This window comes from Canis lupus, chromosome 4 (genome assembly GCF_011100685.1).
Source record: "Canis lupus familiaris isolate Mischka breed German Shepherd chromosome 4, alternate assembly UU_Cfam_GSD_1.0, whole genome shotgun sequence".
Classification (NCBI taxonomy): Eukaryota; Metazoa; Chordata; class Mammalia; order Carnivora; family Canidae; genus Canis; species Canis lupus.
In genome coordinates, this window is record NC_049225.1 from 29,574,865 (window position 1) to 29,593,125 (window position 18,261).

Genomic DNA, 18,261 nt, shown 5'->3' on the forward strand with positions numbered 1-18,261 from the left:
AGAAGGAGGCCCAGAGGCAGACGAGATGTCTCACCTGAGCCAGGTGCGGACTGCAGACCTCGCTGCCATCCCAGGCGCTTTGTCCTGCTGGTTGCAGACCGAGCCTGTGCACAAGCCCCATCACATGTGGGCTCCCTGGTCCATGCCCTGCCCCCACACCGGCTCCTGGGGTCCAGCAGAGGTGCAGGGTTCCCATCGTGGCAAGGCCTTGCTGAAGAAATGAGCCCCGGACACCCAAGCCAGGGCCGCAGGGGCGCAGAGGTTATGGGGGCCAGCACGGGCCCAGATGGGCTGGGAAGAGAGGAAGCAGGTCAGGCTGGGGCCAGACCTTGAGGGACAGGGGGATTTCACTCACGGGAAGGGACGGCGGCCTTCCAGAAAGACAGAAGTGTGTGGGCAAAGGTTTGGAGTCATTCCTAGGGAAAGGCATGCTCTCTCCCATAAGACATCTGGACTGCTCTGACCCAGATGGCCTCGGCTCCCAGTGACCAGCGGCTGTGGGGTGAAGCAGATGGCCAGCGAGGGGCGGGGCCACCCTCAGGCCAGAGCCAAGCGAGGCCAAGTGGCCCACACAGGCCAGAGCCCAAGACTTTGGCACCAGCCACTTGGAGCTCTCGACTCGAGAGTTAATGATTCATTTGTGGCCAATTTCTGCTGGCCATTGCCTGGAAATTCCCAAGCCTGCCCCTTCCCTCGGCTCTGGGAGCTCCAAGAGCACAGTCTCATTTACACTTGGCTGAGAACATCTCATCCACTATCCAGGGAATGGCTTTTAAAACGAAAGCAGGAGTGATGCAGGTTAGCCATGAGGAAGAACTGATTGTGGGCGGTAGGCCCAAGGGCTGGAGTGGTGGTTGGTTCGTGTGTAGGAAGAGCTGGAGGCCCCTCTCTGACCCCGTGTGCCGAGAGCTCATGGAAGGAACCCTGTTTGTGTCCGTGGGCCCCTCCCCCGCCCCCGTTTAGTTCAGAGCAAGTGTGAACGGAATCCAGTTTAGCGTAATGTGGAAAATGTTGCGGCGGTTACGAGGGGGAAATAGAGCTTGACCCAGAGCAGGACGTGGCTGGGTAGAGAAAGCAATAATGCATGCAGAAGCCCTGGGGCATGAAAATCCAAGGGAAGTTGTTGGAGTAGGTTAAGTAGTTGTAGTGTCTGGAGTGTGGAAGGTGTGAGAGATGCCTGGAAGTGGGGACTCAGCTCACAGGTGAAGGGCAGTTTGGCAGTGGGCGGAGCTGGCAGTGGGGACTCAGGACTGGTACCCGAGCAGGGACCCATATGCTCGAGTTGGGGTTTTTGGGTCATTGGCCCATTGGTGTCTCGATTCTGCTGGTCGGCACACCTTGGTTGGCAGCCTGCTGTGCGCGAGCCCTGCCCGCGTCCCTGTCCCCGCACCTGCATGGGTGGGGGTGGGCTGGAGGGAGGGGTTGGCAGTCCAGGGGCGGGGTGCTGCGAGTGTGAGCCCGGGAGGTCAGTGTAGGGGCAGGGAGGTGGCCGGCCACCTTTTCAGACCCTCCAGCCCCTGGCGTGTCCCTTGCAGACTGGGTCGACGGCCTGGAGGTTACCCCGTCCCGTAGGACCACGTGGTCACTGATTCCAAGTGTGTATCTGTCACTTTGCGGATGAGCAGACCGGCACCCGGAGAGGGGAAGCTGAGTGCCGGGGCCCAGACACGGCTCGGGGTCCCCCTGGCCCCGTCCTGGCTGGTTGCACACATTTCCCCCTCCATCCCCCCACGTCCTGCAGATCGTAGGATATTTCTCCCAATCAGACGAAAGAGCCTAATCCTCCCAGGTTGAAATGTCCAGGGGCTCGGGGAGGAGGCTTCCCTTTAGATCTTCAACTCTGCAAATTTAATTTCTTCTGATTATTTCTTGACAGTCCCAGGCGTTGGTGGTAAACAACCGCTCTCCCCAGAATGTTTCCCCGTGACAGCAGCTTTCTCTGGCGGGGGTGCTATCAACACTTGGCAGGGCCTCCTCCCGGCTCCCGGCTCCTGAGAAGTGAGAGCTTCTGAAAAGCGTTCAAGAATGTGGCTCTCCCAGTGCGCCGGGCACAGGGGCTGGGGCGGGCACGGGCCTTGCCTCTTTGTTCCCTGTGGTGGCCGCCAGGAGCCCAGCCTGGCCCCTGAGCCTCAGATGGCCCCTGGCTGTGGATGGTCCCCACGCGGAGAGGCGGGGCGGTGTCGAGTGTCTGCTGGCTCCCGGAGCCCTGGTGCCCGGGTCCTTGGCACAGCTCAGCGGCCGCGGGGAGCTCATCTCCAGAGGCTGCCGCTGCCAGGCCTATCTGTGGCCGGGAGACCGGCAGCGTCCCGGCCCTGTGGCCTCTGTGGCCCGCATCACGCTGGCTTAGGTGTCCTGGATCAGGGCCAGGAAATGGATCTGCGTACGGGGGAGGAGGTGCCGTTGCCCAGGCCATTGGGGGTGAACCCCAACCTCCTGCCTGTCCACGCTGCGGGGGCCTGGCCTCGATTCGAACGGTGCCTGGAGGAGAGGCTTGAGGGGACATCCAAGCCCCTGACCCCACATGGTCAGGGCAGTCAGTTACTGCCCCAGAAGATGCACAGGGCTGTGGGTGGACAGGGCGCTCAGACACAGGCCGCGGTGCCCTTGCCCACGCTGGACACTGCCCTGGACCCCTCCGAGGGCTGCCCTCTGGGCGGGAGTTTAATCAAGAAGAATTATTTCTCTGGTGAAGTCTTTTCCTGCAGCCGACGCTGCCCCCTTTATGTCCGAGTCACCCTCTGGATCTCCATCAGGGGCCCCGTCGTCGCAATGTCGCACGGTCGCCATTCCCTGCAGAGGGCTCCCACAGTGACCTGGGTGCTTCCAGCTTATCTGTGCCCCTTGCGTGCCTGACACATAGTAGGTGCTCAGTGAAAGCCATCAGATCTGCTGGATCTGATGAAGGGGCTCCTAAGGGCAGCGTTGGAGGGTCCCTTTGTTAATGATGGGGGTGGAGAGGGGAGGGGGGAGTTGTCCAGTGCAGAGGCTGACCTCCCTGGCCAGCCCCCTCCCTCCCTCCCCACCCCACCCAACATCCTGGGCCCCAGGAGTTGCTGGGGGTGGAGGCCAGGGACCCCGCCCGCCTCCTCGCACCCCAGTGCCTTCCTTGCTGGCAGGAGCCGGCTCCCTGGGTTGGCCGTGTGATCACTCTCCAGAAAACACCCCAGTGGAAACTGCATGAATGATTGATAAGAGCTGAGAGCTGTTTAATTTTTTCCCCCTGTTTAATGGCTATCAATAATTTAATACGCTCTCTGTATGTTTTTAAGAAATAGCACCCATTTTGCCGTCTCCGGTTTAGCGGGCTAAATGATTTAAGTGTTGGAAACGGGCTCTGAGGATGGAGGTTGAGCAAGTCAGAGGGATCTGGAGGCTGGGGGTGGGGGAGGCCGGTTCAGAGCCAGCCAGCGGCCTGTGGCCTACTTGTGTGTGCGTGTGTGTGTGTGTGTGTGTGTGTGTGTGTGAGAGAGAGAGAGAGAGAGAGAGAGAGAGAAGGGGGGAGGGAGGGGGAGGGAGGGGGCGGGTAAAAGCCAGCGCCTCTCTGCTAAGAGCAAGATAATTGCTTTTCCGGGTCTCACTGAGCAGCAGCTGAACAGCTGTCAGCTCGCCGCCCCCCCACCCCAATGCTGAGCTTTTCTGGATGACTCTGGGAGGCCCCGGGGGGCTAGGAAGGAGCTTCAGCCAGTACTACTGTAGGCTGAGAGCCCCCCTCCCCCTGACATCCTTGCCCCCTTCTAAAGCTTTTAAATCATTTTTATTTTAAGGATGCAGTGAGGCTGCTGCCAGCCTCGTCTTCCAGATGGGGTAGGGGTGGTGTTGGAGTGGGGAACTCAGAATCACTAATCTCCAGGCCCAAGGGGACCAGGAAGGTCATCTGCTGGTGCTCCCCCAAACTTTCCAGATGCAAAGGATCACCTGGGAGGACTTGTTAAAAATTTAAATTTCTGGGCTGCATTCCAGACCCACTGCCTTCTTCCATTCTCCAGGGAGAGGCGCCAGGAAGTTGTGGGTTTACCAGGCAGGCCAGGTGATGCTTATGAGCAGAGGAGTTTGGAAGTCCAGCCCTAGTGCCCATGCTCACGGCACCCAAGCACCCCATCCATGGCCGCTCCCTCTGCTTGCACACCTCCCGGGTCCAGGCTTGGGATACAGCACACCCACCTGTGAGAAGTGTGCTCCGGTCTAGGGTTTCTTCTGATGTTAGGCTCGTGGGTGTGGCGTTACCTCTGCCACAGGACAGGCCACCCCCCCTGGGACCTGGTGTCCTACCCTCTCCCGTGCTGGCCCTCCCCTGGCTTCTCCATGCCTCTCTGCTGGACAAGGAGTTTCCTCTCCTTGAAAAGCACTCTGGGGACCAGAGAAAAATATCCCGGGGATCACCCAGGCATGGGGAGGTCAGGAGGGGGTGGGTAGACACCATCACCAGCACAGCGGGGACCCGGAGGGAGGCAGAAAGAGACCTGGGCCTCAGAACCGCCTCAGCCTGTCAGGGGCCAGTCCTCCTGCGGGAGAGAAAAATGTGACTCATCAGAGATTGTTGACTAAGCCAGATCTCTCTGGGATGACAGTGAGGGATCTGAGACCAGAAGAAACTCCCCCCCAAGGTCACACATCCATTAAGAATAGAGCTGGAATTGCAAAGATGGGGCATGGGGCCCAGAGAGGGACATCAGGGGATTGAGGCCCTGGCGCTGGGGGTCCACTGAGACCCCAATCACCTCCCAGGCTGGGAGCCAGGACAGGGGAGGGCTTCTCCTTCTCACTAGGCGCTGATAGAGACAAGTGAGTACATCCGAGGATTTGTAGCAGAGCTGAGGCCCCATCTGTCTGGCATTACAGCTCTTCGTTTGTTGCCTGGTCTTTTGCATTGTTTCAGCAGAGATGCAGCAGGGATGGCATGCAGGCCGCTCTTTTACTTCAATAGATCGTTAAGAGTGGGGGAGTGGTATGCATTTCACAGGTGTCATTGCCCTCAAGCCCTCCTCCGTCCTGGAGACCTTCCTTGTCCCTCACGTTCGGCCCACCCTCCATGTATGTGGGAGAAGCCTAGGTCCTGGGAGGTGCTGGCATACAACCCAGCTTGTGGTCACCAGGCCGCCGTCCCCCCACCGACACCTGCTCTGGCCATCACAGCATCCCTCTGAGGAGGGGAGGGGTGTAGGTCTCGACCCTGGTGGAAGAGGAGGAAAGGTGCTGCCCAACCCTCTTTCTTGCAGAGCAGAAGACTAATCTGTACTCAGGAAGGCCCAGCCCAGAGAGAGAGTGAGAGAGAGCTGTGTAAATCCCGACACCTGGGCAAAGCCTGGGAGCAGTCAGGAAAGGCTTCCAGGAGGAGGTGCCACCTGCCCTCGGGCTTGAATCGTGGAGGGAAAAGGAAAGGCATCCCAGGTGCAGAGGCGTGAGGTAGTCCTGTGAGTGTGCAGGGGAAAGTGAGATGAGGCCAGCAGGCAAGGGCTGGGCTAGGGAGGTGGACAGACCAGGGCGGGGCCACAGAAGGAGGACGCCTGGGTGGCTCAGCAGTTGAGCGTTTGCCTTCGGCTCAGGGCGTGATCCCGGGGTCCTGGGATCAAGTCCCACGTCGGAGTGGGATCGAGTCCCCGCATGGAGCCTGCTTCTCCCTCTGCTGTGTCTCTGCCTCTCTCTCTGTGTGTCTCTCATGAACAAATAAAATCTTAAAAAATAAAATAAAATAAAATTCATTTAAAAAGAGAGAGAGACACACACACAGAAGGTTGGTTGGTTTTCAGCTTCTATTGAAGTATTACATCCATGCAGAAAAGTGTGCGTATCCGAAGCGCAGCTTGACAAATTGTCGCGAAGCGAACACAGTCGTGTAACCCCCACACAGATCAAGAACATTCCGGACCCCCTGGGGGCCCCTGTGTGCCTCCTCCCAGTCACCGCTTCCCCTCCAGGCCACTGACTCTTGATTTCCAGCAGCGTGCTCTCCACCACCTGTGGCTGCCCAACAACCCCCCCCCACCACCACCACCAAAACTTAGTGGCTTCAAGCAAACGACCATCATTTATTATATTTCCCTGCTCTGGGGTTTGCCTGGGCAGGCCGTCTGCTGGTCTCCCCTGGGCTCATGCGACTTCAGTCACCCGACCAAAAGGTTGGCGATGGATTCAGTCACATCTGGCAGTCGGTGCTGGCTGTGGGCTGAGCTGCCTCAGTCGTCCCCCATCCTCCAGGAGGAGAGTCTGGCCTCCAACAGGGATCAAGGCCATAAACAGCGTACCCCTTAAGGCCTAGTCTCTGTGAGTCAGAAAAATGTTCCTTTCACTAAAACCCTACTGGTCGAAACAAGTCTCAAGTCCAGCCTAGATCCAGGGGGTGGAGAGTAGACTCCCTGCAACTTGGTAGGAGTTACTGCTGCAAACAGTCTGTCGCCATATTAAGTCAACCACAAGCACGGACTAGTTTGTCTGTTCTTGACCTTCCTGCCAATGGGGCCCCTTAAGTATGTTCTCTATTGTAGTCTGGCTTCTTTTGGTTGTTACGTCTGTAAGATTTCTCTCTGTCGTTGGATCTAGTTGCAGATCCTTTGTCCTCATTGCTGTGTGGTGTTTATTCCATTGTGTGGATACACCAGCTGTCCCTTCTATGCTCGGTGGCCATTCGAGAGGCTTTTGGGGTTATTTTGGCTATTAGGAATAGCACTGCTCTGAACATTCTAGTGCGCATCTTCAGGTGCCCACACGTATCTCTGCAAGTGGAGTTGCTGGGTTGCTGACAAGCCACAAGGTGGGAGATACTTCCAAACTAGTTTCTAAGGTGGTGACCAGCGCATACGCCCCTCCAGCAGTGTTTGGGAAGCCCACCAAGGCTTGGTGGAGGGGAGCAAGGTGTCAGTGGGGCTTTTAGAAAGTCCCCCTGGCTGAAGATCTCTGACCCCGAGGCTCCCTCTGATGTCCCCAGTGGACCCACCTCAAGCCACAGGCCTCTATCCCGAGGATATAGGGCCGTCCCGTGAGATGGCCTCCTTGACCCCCAACACCCAGGGAAGCTGGTCGCCCGTGTCAGAAGCTGACACACGAGGACACAGGAGCCAGAGGGGCCGCCATGGTGGCCTCCATCTGTGACAGCTCCGGGCAGTGGGTAAAGCAGTCCCCAAGGAGACTGGGGTCCTACCTCTGGCCTTGCCTGTCTCTTGTTGTAGGACCCTGGGAGGAAACCCTTTCCCATCCGGGCCTTGGTTTCCACCCTTGTGAATCAACAGTGTCAACCTCACCAAGTCCTTGCCTCTCCACAGCCTGAAGGCTGTATTGTAGACTCTACTGGGGTGGGGGGTGGGGGTAACATCAGGAGGCCCTTGGAGAGCTCAGTGGGCTTCCTGATTTCAGGACACACGTCAGCTGGCCAGTTTTCTTCATCTTGTTCACGGAATGCCTTCACTGTACCATCCGTTGGTCACTCATTTGTTTGTCCATCCATCCCTCCGGCCGTCACTGACCTTACTGGCCTCTGAGGAGAGGAATGAGGTAGACCTCATTCCTGTTGTCCCAGAGCTTTGCCCAGGGAGGAGACTGGCCTCCAGAAAGCTGGAGAGGACACGGTCAGCCGGACCCCAAGCCCCTGGGAGGTGAACGAAGAAAGGAGGGGCAGGCCTGGGAAGGACCCGCGGAGGCCCTTGAGCAGAGTCTCGAAGCCAGCCAGGCTTTGAAAGACTGGGAAGTCAGGGATGGGGCTCCGAGCAGAGCACCGGACCCGTCCCAAGGCCAGGACCTGGGATCCTGGGCCAGCTGCAGCACAGAGGTGTGCGTGTGCGTGTGCGTGTGCGTACAGGTGCACTGCAGCTGCTGTAGTGCCAGGCTTTGTAGGGGCGGCCCTCGGTGCTGGGGCCAGGGCCGGGGCCAGGCCTCTAACTTGAAGCTCAGGAGTTAGGCCCTGGCTGGGGAGGTGGGGAGCAGCGTCCAGTTCCTGGGATGGCCCCACTTGGATGGGCCCGCCCAGCCTTCACAGATGCCAGAGGAGCCAGGCAGGCAGGCTCTGGAGGTCAGTGAAGCCGGCGAGGGCCGCCCACTGCGTTGGCTCGGAGCTCACCGTGCCCTCTGGTCTGTCCCACAGGACTCGCAGTGCTGTGCTCGGCCTCGTCGGACCGCGGAGGCCACCGCCCTCTTCCCACCTCGGCCTCCTCTTCCTGACGCCCTTGGCATCCTCGAGTCCTGGTTGTCCGCAGAGGCCCCAGCAGGTGAGCAGGACGGGCTGGCGCCGTGGGGCCCGGGGAGCTGGTAGCTGGGCGGGAGCTTATTTCTCAGTTTTCACTTCTTCCTTGGTGTCCTCCTCTCAGAGGCAGCTAGGCAGTGGCGGCGGCGGCTGCCTGGCCTGGGACTTTGATGTTAGGCGCCATGCAGCCTTAGGCGGGCCTCGTCCCTGCACGGCCGGGGCCCCGGCCCTCCCATCTGTACTGGAGAGCAATAGTGGTGGGTGTGCTGACGTGCCGGGCACCTCACTGTGTGCCAGGCACCGCGCGGAGCTCCATGTGGTTGTCAGCTCTTTTCCACCCACACACCAGCCTGAGAGGCAGGTGCTCATATCCTGTCCATCGTATAAGCTTGTGGTCCGGAAGCAAGTTGCCCGAGGCCATGTACCTGGCTGAGCCCCCGTGGGGTTCACCTATGGGTCTGTGTGGCTCCAGTGCCCCAGTCCCTCATCCCTGGACGGCTCCGTCCCTGGCCTTGCCCACCTCTGCTAGCCTCCTTGTGGGGGCAAGAACTGAGGCCATGATGGGGTCTTCAGAAGTGCCACGTCCTCAACTCAATGCAAAGGGAGGGGACTTTTACAAGGTAACAGTGGCTGCAGTTTCCTGGGGTCATGGTTTGTGGATGCGACGTGACATGAATCAGGCCTGGCCTCTGGGGTCCCCGAGGTGGTACCTAGGGCCCCTTCTAGAGGGGAGCATGCTGGCTGGGTAAGGTTCTCTCTCCCTTCTGCCTCCCTCGTTTGCTTCCCTAGCTTTTATCCAGCCCTTACTGTATGCCAGGCCCGATGTCAGGCCCTTGGCTACAGGGGGCAAGGGCTGATCTCATTCTGTGCCCTGGTCGGGAAGCCGGGAAATCACAACACATGTTGTGCAAGCCCCGTACCAGTGGAGTGGACAATATTGAGAGGTTAGACGGGGGTGTTCTGGGGGAGGTAACCCAAAAGTAAGGAGACAGGAGCAGGGCATGGGTAGCAGAGCCTGGCAGGATGGGGGATGAGGTTGGCAAGGGGATGGGAAGGCTGTTAAAGGCCACAGATGCCAGGATGGAGAACTGGAGCCCAAGGGCAGGTGGGGTGGGGTACGGGTGCATGGAGTGTTCTGAGTGAGAGAGGCCTGCGTCGGAGAGGCTACTGGAAAGGCCCTGCTGAGAGCAGGGAGACTCGGAGGACTGTCCAAGAGTGCAGCAAGAGGTCGGATGTCTCAGGTAGGGCCGGAACAATGGGCAGAGAGCGGGAGTGAGAACAGAAGACACTGAGGCAGGGAGGTTGAAGGACGGCGGTGGGGCAGGAGGGCAAGAAAGCTGCCCTGGTGCGGGGTGGGGGTTAATGAGAGAGCTCTGAGGGAGTGTGGGGAGGCTGGGGTTCAGGAGGGCTTCTGGGAGGTGGTGGACCCGGCTGTGGCCCAGTGGGTGTCTGAGAGGGCCCGAGATTTTCGTGAGGAGGAAGATGATTTGGGTGGTGGTATCGTCACACGTGGGCCCGATGTCTCATCTACAGGTATTGATAGAAGTTCCAGGGGATTCTCCAAACCTACAGTCCAGGGATACAGGTGTGACTCCCACACTCACAGACTCACGTGTGCTTATAAGCCTGTCCATGCAGGCCCAGGGAATGCAGATGTGCGTGCACACCCACGCAGGAGCGGTTGTGCGTGCACAGGTGCATGCAGTGATACACAGCGGAGCACACATGTGCAGACATGACTCATGCATGCGACAGATATGCACATGTGCACACGGGTAGACGTGCATACACGTGCACACTCCTGGACACGCATTCACAAAAGACTGTTGACGCTCTTACGACAGATAGACGGGCCCAGGCTTTCATGGCGCACGTGTTCCCACGCACACGCACAGGATGCTCTCCCGAGCGCGCACAAGGAGGGGTGTGCCCCGAAGAGAAGGAACGTTTGGGGCCCGGTAGCTTCTCAGCGGTCAAAGCTTCCTGTGGCACAGGGAGGCATCGGTCTGCCTGGTGTGGGGGGTTAGTTCACGTGTGGGAAGAATCTGGGAGGGGCATCCAGCAGACGGGTGGGAGGTGAGGAGAAACTTGCTGGGTTGCTTTGTAGGGACCGAGCCGACCGAGCAGAGAGCCCAGCTCTTGGAAAGTCCTAGAGAGGTGGAAGTTTTGTTCACTAGCCCTGCCCCCCCCCCCCCCCCCCCCCCCCGCATCCATAAGAATCTACTAGGATCTTGACCCTGCGTAATTTGCAAGACAAAAAACGAGAGGCTCATTCATAAATGATTATGGATTTCAGGACGGTGGTGGCGCAGAGCGGTGGTGGCGCAGAGCGTCAAACTGGGACTGGGTCCTGCTCAGCTTGGGGCTCCAGGGTGCTGCCCACGGAGCCAGCAGCCCGCCCCAGCCGTATTAAACGTCTGGATTGCGGGATCAAGTGCCAACTGAGTTTGTGCGCAGTGTCCACCAGCAGCGTACCAGCCCAGAGGCCTCGGTCGAGTCCCCGTCACCTCCAGGAGTGCTGTCTGCCAAGGGGAGAGGTGTGGCCCTCCTGCCAGCAGCCTGGGACGCTGGCTTCCATGCGAGTGGAATTATAGCCCTCCCGTAAGGCAGTGATGTCCAGGGATTCCCTGACTGCTGGGTCCTGGTTTCTCTGCGCTTTGCCAAATCCACCAAGGGCAGAGGTGGTTGGGAGGGTCTGCTCTGTGTTTTGTTGGCAGAGTCTTTGCTCGATTGACCTTTGCCTGCCCGTCTCTGCTTGGCAAACCCACTCCTGTAGGGAAGCTGCTGTGGTGCCTTCTGTGACCCCCGCCCCTCCCTCCCGACCTTTGCCGGGGGACCCTTCCGGGAGCTGCCGTGACCTCTTGTGCTGTAGACTTATCTACGGTGTGCAGAGCTCTTTCACACTCCATCAGACCACTGGACAAGCCCTTGCGCGGCCCTGTGCTGCTTGCCAGATGGAAAACTGAGGCTCAGAGGTGCAGCCCCCGCCTGAGCACCTAGACTGCGGGCAGGCCCGACAGCAGACTGGGGCGACAGAAGCAGGGCCCTGGCCTCTGCTCTGGCATGGCTTCTCATTTCAGCATTCTGGAAGACTGGCTTTTCCCTCCTGGGAAAGAGCTCCGGCCTCCAGCCCAGTAGAGACCCCAGAGGTGCCCTGGGGTGCCGACGAGGGCCTGGTGGAGCTGGAGGTCTGGCCAGCTGGAACAGGCCAAGCCCCAGCCCTGCTCCTCCCGGCGGGTGACCTGGCCCAGCTCCCGCAGCCAGACGGCCTGGAGCCAGATGCATGTGGTTCCGAAGCTCGGGCAAGTCCCACATCAGCCAGAGAGGTGAGAAGGCCCCGAGCTGGTCTGGGCCGTACCAGCCAACAGAGGCTGGGCACAGCCAGATTAGTGGCTTGCCCTCTCTGTGCCTTATTTCCTTATGGTTAGAATCGGGGTAATGATAAGACAAGCCTCACTGGGGTGTGAGGAACTCGGGGAGCTAAGCCATGTGAACCTTTGCCGCGGCGCCTAGAACGTCGTGAGCCCTCCACCGCGTAAGGCTCGATGGTGGGTGAGCCGCTGGAGGATGGTGATTGGAGCTGACCCGAGTGCTATGGGCACATGGCGGTGGCGGGTGTGTGTGTGTGTGTGTGTGTGTGTGTGTGTGTGTGACACGGTTGGTGTCATTTAAGAAAGGACGTAGGGAGACAGCAGGATTGGGGTTGGGCTGGATTCGAGTTTCATGAGGTAATCACAAACAGTTGCTGATTCCGGCTCTGTGGGCAGGGCCGTGGGTGACAGCCACACTCCCCGGCCAGCGCCTCCAGCCCTTGGTTTGTGACTTCGTGCTGCCAGCATGCACACCATCAGCTGTCAGTCAGCAGACTTCCAGGGTTACGTGGTGGGAGGCAGGTTTGGGGCTGGCTGCAAAGACCTTGACAGCGGGCCTGGCCGTGGCCACGCAGGGCCGGCATTCCCGGGTCCCCATGTGGCATGCCTGTCCGTCTTCAGCGCCAGCTGAGAATGCACACCCCGTTCTCCTTGCCTGGAATCTGTTGCCTGCGGCCCAGGCCTCTCCACCACCAGCCTCAGGAGCCTGCCCTGAGTTCACAGCCCTGACCCCGGCTGGAGCTGGAGATGGTCTACAGCCCGAAGATCATTCCTTCCCCGAGGCAGGCCACTCTCCGAGTCGGCGGGGCAGCACTGGCAGGCGGTCTGAGCAGGACTTGGCTCAAGCCTGGGCCCCGCCACCCACCTGCTGTGTGATCTTGAACAAGTTGCTGCCCTTCTCTGAGCACTTATATATTGGTACGTGGAACCAGAAGGCTGGGACAGGTCGGGGTTCACAGACTGCAGTGGTCTCCAGAGCTGTGACAGCCCAGCGAAACTGAGATTATCCTATTATACGGATAAGGAAACTCAAAGCACAGAGAGGGTAAGAAGCATACCCCGGGTCACAGAGCTGTTGGTAGAGCTGGGATTCGGGCCAGTTCTATCTGACACCATAACAGGTGGTACCGTCTGCTACAGGTACTTGCGTCTTTCCTGGTGATCCATTCACGGAGCGTGTTGAACATTTACCAGGCTCCGGTACGCTGCTAGGCACTGGCTTCCAAAGCTGAAGCTGCATTGGAGACGTGAGTGAGCACAGCCCTGGGCCTGGAAGTCCGAGTCTCCAGTGCAGAGCACGCTAGCAGGGCGTCCTCGGCGTGTGAAGGCAGCAGGATCTGGGGGGAGCAGCTCTTCCCTGGCACTAGAGGAGGCAGGCAGGGAGCACTGGCTCCAGGAGGAGGCTGGGTCCCCACTCGGAGCATAAGAATGGGGTCTTCCTGGGGTCTCTGCACAGTTGGGCAGACTTACCCAGTGGAACGTCCAGTTGGAGAGGAAGATGCATTCAGCCACAACTGGAAGTAGATGCTGAGGCAGCCCCCAAGGGCATCAAAGGCCGGGGCCAGAGTTTGACCTTGACCCCGTAGAGAGTAGGGAGCCAGAAGGGCTGTCAAGCAGCAGTAGCAGCTCTGGGAAGGCCAGAAAGGGAGGCTGGGCTTTGGCCCACTCCCTGGGGCTCCCGATCCACCCAGAGATAGTGACAGCAGGGAGGAGCAGGGCTGGGGGTTTGTTTACCCCAGCAGCTGGATCCCCAGCTCCTCTGGGCCCTCTGCAGCACCCCAGGCACCCCTGGGGCCTCTCCTGGGCCAGGGGCTGGAGCTCTTTACCAGGAGGAAAAGCCAGTCTTTCAAAATACTGGAATGGAAAGCCGCCCTGGAGCAGAGCCCAGGGGCCACCCTCTGTTACCCCCATCTGCACCCCTCCCTGATGCGGACCTGACCTTAGCCCGGGCGTGGGGTTGGAAGGGGGACATGGGCGAACCTGTTGAGTGATGTAGTAGGGACAGGGAAACCCAGAGACCAGCCAGGGTCATCCAGCATCACAGTGGCAGGTGCATGAGGCCATCAGGCCAGGCAGGAGGCATTTTCCCCCAAGGGTGGGAAGGAAGGTCTCTGGCTCTCCCAGAGTCCAGTGTGAGCCCCGCCCATTGGATGTGATCACCCCGTAGGTATGCAGAGCTCTCCATGCACCACAGGGGCCTCTGACCGGGACCCCCAACAGGATCCTCCAAGGACAGGCTGGGATTTGCTAAATTATGTCGGGAAGGATTCCCTGGGTGTTACTCACCACGGGGGCTCCTCCCTGCCACCGATGTTTGCTCACCTGGTTCTGTAAGCACTGGAGTCGGTCTCCCTCGGGTCTGAAAGCCACACACTTGGGGTGAGGACAACCACGCCCATGCCCTGTGTCCCAGGTCCCAAGCCTCAGTGACCTTGTGAGGAAGGAGCAGATACTGGGTGTGGCTGCAAGAGTGGCATCTTTATTTGAAGCCTAGCATCCCAGCTGCCCCGGGGAGGAATAGTCTTTAGAGATTGTTTGGCGCCGTGCCTCATGGTACAGATGGGGAAACTGAAGTGTGGCCCAGTGTGGCGCTCCATGCTTTCAGCTGGGCCCGCTGCCACCCTCAGTTCTTGGGAAGCATGACAGGGACAGACCCTGGCAAGGCCCATGACCTGCAGTGGGGGGTGATGACCTGGCCTCGGGCCAGGACCAACCCCCAAGGGCCCAGGGGCACAAGGATTAGGGGCCTGGGAAGTTCTGAGGGTCTGCAGAGATCTGCCCAGAACCGGGACATGAGAACTGCATAGGGCACCCTCAGCCCTGGCTCTGTTAAGCCTCTTTTGTATTCCACCTCCTGTAATCACCACCTCCTGCCAAGGCCTGTGACCATTAGGGCTTCTCCTCCCATCTCTACCACGAGAAAGGAGTGAGTGCTAGAGACTGCAGTGGCCCAGAGGCCAGGGTGGAGAGAATGCTCCAGAGTCGGGGCCCTCTTTGAAAGCTGACAAGATACAGGGGTTGGGAAAGGACAGTAAAGCGCGGGAAACCAGGGACCTCTCGTGTCCCTTGTCAGCCCCCTTGGCCGAGCCACAGGGTACCCAGCAGCTGCAGATCTGTGTGGTATCCAGAAAAAAAACGCCTGGGTTCCAGAGGACTTTGGGGTCAAGGAGGGCTTCCTGGAGGAGGTGGGGCTGCAGCCGGACCCTGAAGAAGGGTCGTGACTGTGAATTGAAAGCATTCCAAGCAAAGGGACCAGCTGGGCCAAGGTCCTGAGGGGGACACACAGGGTGGGGGTGGGGGGAGGTCTGCGGGGCTGGATGGAGGCCTGAGCCTGGGCAGTAAAGGAAATGGGATGGACATGCCCCCTAGAGGCCAGATGGCAGAAGAAGGGAGTTTGCACTTGGCTTCTAACTTGCTAAGTCCCTGAGCAGACTCCTGCCCCACTTCTGTGCCTCAGTTTCCCTCCGATCTCCCTGGAGTGCCTCAGTGGAAGGGTGTGGGCAGGTGTCAAGATCCTAGGCTCCCTGGGAGCTGGTGACCAATGGCGAGGACGCTGCTGCAGGACCCAGGGCTTCTCTTTGGCTGGGCAGAGCTGACCTCAGACTCCAGGGGTTTGCGAGGAGTCCCCCCTAATCTGGCAGGATGGGGCATGGGGCCCCCTGGGGCGGACCCCCTAAGGACTAAGGGTCTGGCTTCCAGAGGAGCCCCCAGAGCTGAGAGTCCGTGGGGTGGGCTTCTCCTGTCCTTCCTATGGCCAACGGCCACTTTCCTGCTCTCAGGCAAGGGGGGGTCCATGGCCATCCGGAAGGTTGGAGGCCAGCTCGGAGCTGGTGACTGTTCGAGTCCCGCAGCCGGCAACAAGCCTGTGATGTGCTGTGGGCGCTGCGCCTGGTGCTGCCCCGAGTGCAGGCCCTCCGCGGAGCCCTGGGCTGAGCCCGGCTTGTTTGCTGGGCCTCCACTGACCCACAGCGGCCTCCCTCACCCTCTGCTATCAGCGGGGTGGCGGCCACAGGCTCTTGGACACCTAGTCCCCGAGATTGCGCAAACCTCTCTAGCAGTTTGCACAGCAGCCAGCTCAGGCCCCGTCGGCCCGGGGCCTGCCAGGGTTCCCGCTCAGAAGCCCAGAACTCTCTTCCGCAGGAATACGGCAGTCACCCACGGCAGGAAGGGCAAGCCACCCTCACGCGAAGCCTCATCGTGACCCTGCCTCCCGTCACCCTCGTAAATAATGAAATGGTGGGCTTTGTGGGGAGGCCTGTTTTGCAGAAACTGCAGTCTGGGGAGAGAAGGCAGGAGTTTGGGCCAGCGTCGCGCACACAGGCACGCCAGAACGCAGACCCGGGTCCTAGCGCCTCGGTCAGGCTCCTCTGGGGACCAAGCCCGTGTTGCCTGTTTGCGGCCAGGAGGCTGATGAGCCAGGGCCTTATAGGAAGAGGAGGTGGAGGATGGAGGACCAGCCCGGGGGCCCAGGGACCGAGGAGCCGAGGACCGGGACGCCCGTCACTGTCGCTCTTCCTTAGCTCCAGCGGCTCTAATTGGCTAGGTCTGTCAGCGTCCTGACATTTACCTGGTGGGGAGGAGGGCCTCCTTCCTCTTGAATCAAGATGCTAAAAATAACCAGGCCCAGCTTCCCAGGGCCCCTGCCCAGCGAGCGCCTGCCTGCCCACCTCGGCGACCTTTTTCCTGGGTGCCGCGAGCTAATTGCTTTGTGAGCTTGCAGCTCCTTGTGCGGAGGACTTCCTGGGGTCACGGCAGGAATGGCATTGCATGCTCGGCTCCCAAGACCGAAGAGGCATTGGGGCGCCGGACCCCTGCCTGAGCCCCGGCACTCACCCCCTCTTTCCCTGGGTGCAGAACCCTTCCGGGCTGGCCACCCTACCCCTGCGTGCTTGGGCCCCCTCCTTGAGCTGCCGGAGTTTCTCCTGGGCAACCTCAACTCTAGGGGGAGGGGAGCTGTGCCCCTCATCCTCAGAGCTACCTGGTGCTCACCTCAAGTCCTAACACGATGGTCAAGCTGTGTCCTCCTGCCCTCACGCTGCCTGTTCATCCTGTCACGTGAGCAGCCAAGAGGAGCCCAGACTTTGGAGCTGGCCCCGTTCAAATCCAGCTGTGCCACCTTAGCGAGTCTCTGAGCCTCTCCATATTCTCCTCTCGGAAGAGGGCATCCTGAGTGGTGGTGTCATGTTTTTGTATGAATGAAATGAGGTAGTCTGTAGAAAGTACCAGCTCAAAAGAGCTGGGCCCCCTCGGTCCCTAGGAAACATGAGTACCTCTGGGGGCTCCGCTTTCTCTTACAAGGTATGTGTAGACCCTCGTAGCCTAATAAATTTGATTGATGTGTTTGGACCGAGAGGGGAAGGTCTTGACCCAGACTGAGGACCCGGGACTCAGCCTCCCTGAGGATGGGGGTCCCTCGCCTGTTCCTTTGTACACCCCTCCAGAGCGTCCTGCCATACTTGCCCCACCTGTGTGTTTGTCCCGTCCTTGCCCTTGGGTCAGTGGAACCAGAACTGTGTTGACCCTGGCCTGCGGGTCCCCAGCGGTGGTGTCAGCCCAGTGGAAACAGAAGTGGTTTGGGGGCTCTGGACTTGGTGGGAGAACCTGGGCCAGTGGCTGAGCTCCTCTGTGTCTCGGGTCCTCCTGTGAAAATGGGGGGCATGATGGGCCTTGCCCCAGAATCACTGTGACATTAAATTAGCACATATGCATGAGGCTTAGACTGGGGCCGGGGCAAGCGCTTAGTGCGCGTTAGCCGGTCCTTAGGGTAGTCACATAGCGGGGACAGCGAGTGGCAGTAGCCGTAGCCGCCTGCCATTTGTTGAACGGTTGGCGTCAGATGCGGCGTCGGGTGATGCTGAGCGCTTTACAACATTGTGTAATTTCATCTTCGTGACAGCTGTACACAAGGTGCTCGTACAAGCTCTGTGTTCCAGATGAGGAAACTGAGGCACTGGGGGGGGGGTCACATACGATCCGAAAGTGGTAGAACTAAAAACCTGAATTTAGATTCAGCCCTGCTTGGGTGCCCAGCTGTTAGGGTTTGCCTGGGGCCACCCTGGTTTTAGTGCTGCAAGTTCCATGCCCCACACACCTCTCCGTTCCAGGCGCAGCAGGACAGAGGACCATGCCAGCCCCATGTAGGTCCTGAGCACCCCCCCAGCCCCTGTGGACCACCTCCGTGGCTCTCGGGGTGGCTGGTGCACCTGCTTCCATGGGGCCCCTTCCCCCACCTCATAGAGCCCTCTTCTAGACCCATGTCCTTGCCCATCCCCCACAGCCTGGCTGGAGCGCCCCCCCCCCCACCGTCTGGTCCAGCTGTTTCTTCTCCCCTCTCCCATCTGCCAGCAGGGGGCTGCGGCTGTCCCCCACCAGGCTTCCCTCTCCCCCCATGCACCCAGAGCCCTGGTGCCCCTGCTTCTGACTTTCTAGAGATGCTCCTTAAAAGTGGGAAGGCAGAGGGAGCCCCCCCTCCCCCCGCCCTGGCCTGGCGAGATTGCACGGCCCTTCCGGTAAATTGATGGAAGCGCTGCTGACAAAGGAGAAAGGTCAGCAGGGGGACAGAGCGGAGGTGGTGGCAGCCTGGCCCCAGTGCCCCTCCCCCAAGTCAGGGCTTCCTAGGGGGCGGGGCCCAGGGCTCCTCGGGATCCTGGTCGATTCCTATTGACTCGGGCAGCCACTGGTCCAGCACAGCACCCGAGCCCCCAGAGGCCGGGCGGAGGC

General features: G+C 59.8%; 1 protein-coding gene across 5 annotated transcripts in view; it reads left to right on the forward strand.

Moving 5' to 3' along the window:
• ZMIZ1 (zinc finger MIZ-type containing 1) overlaps positions 1 to 18,261 on the forward strand; it is a 231,297-nt gene that overhangs the window by 39,288 nt on the left and 173,748 nt on the right. For all 5 annotated transcript variants that reach the window (XM_038534458.1, XM_038534464.1, XM_038534461.1 and 2 more), the window contains exon 2: positions 8,072 to 8,195. The gene's annotated coding sequence lies outside the window, so the exon portion shown is untranslated. The remainder of the gene's footprint in view (positions 1 to 8,071; positions 8,196 to 18,261) is intronic.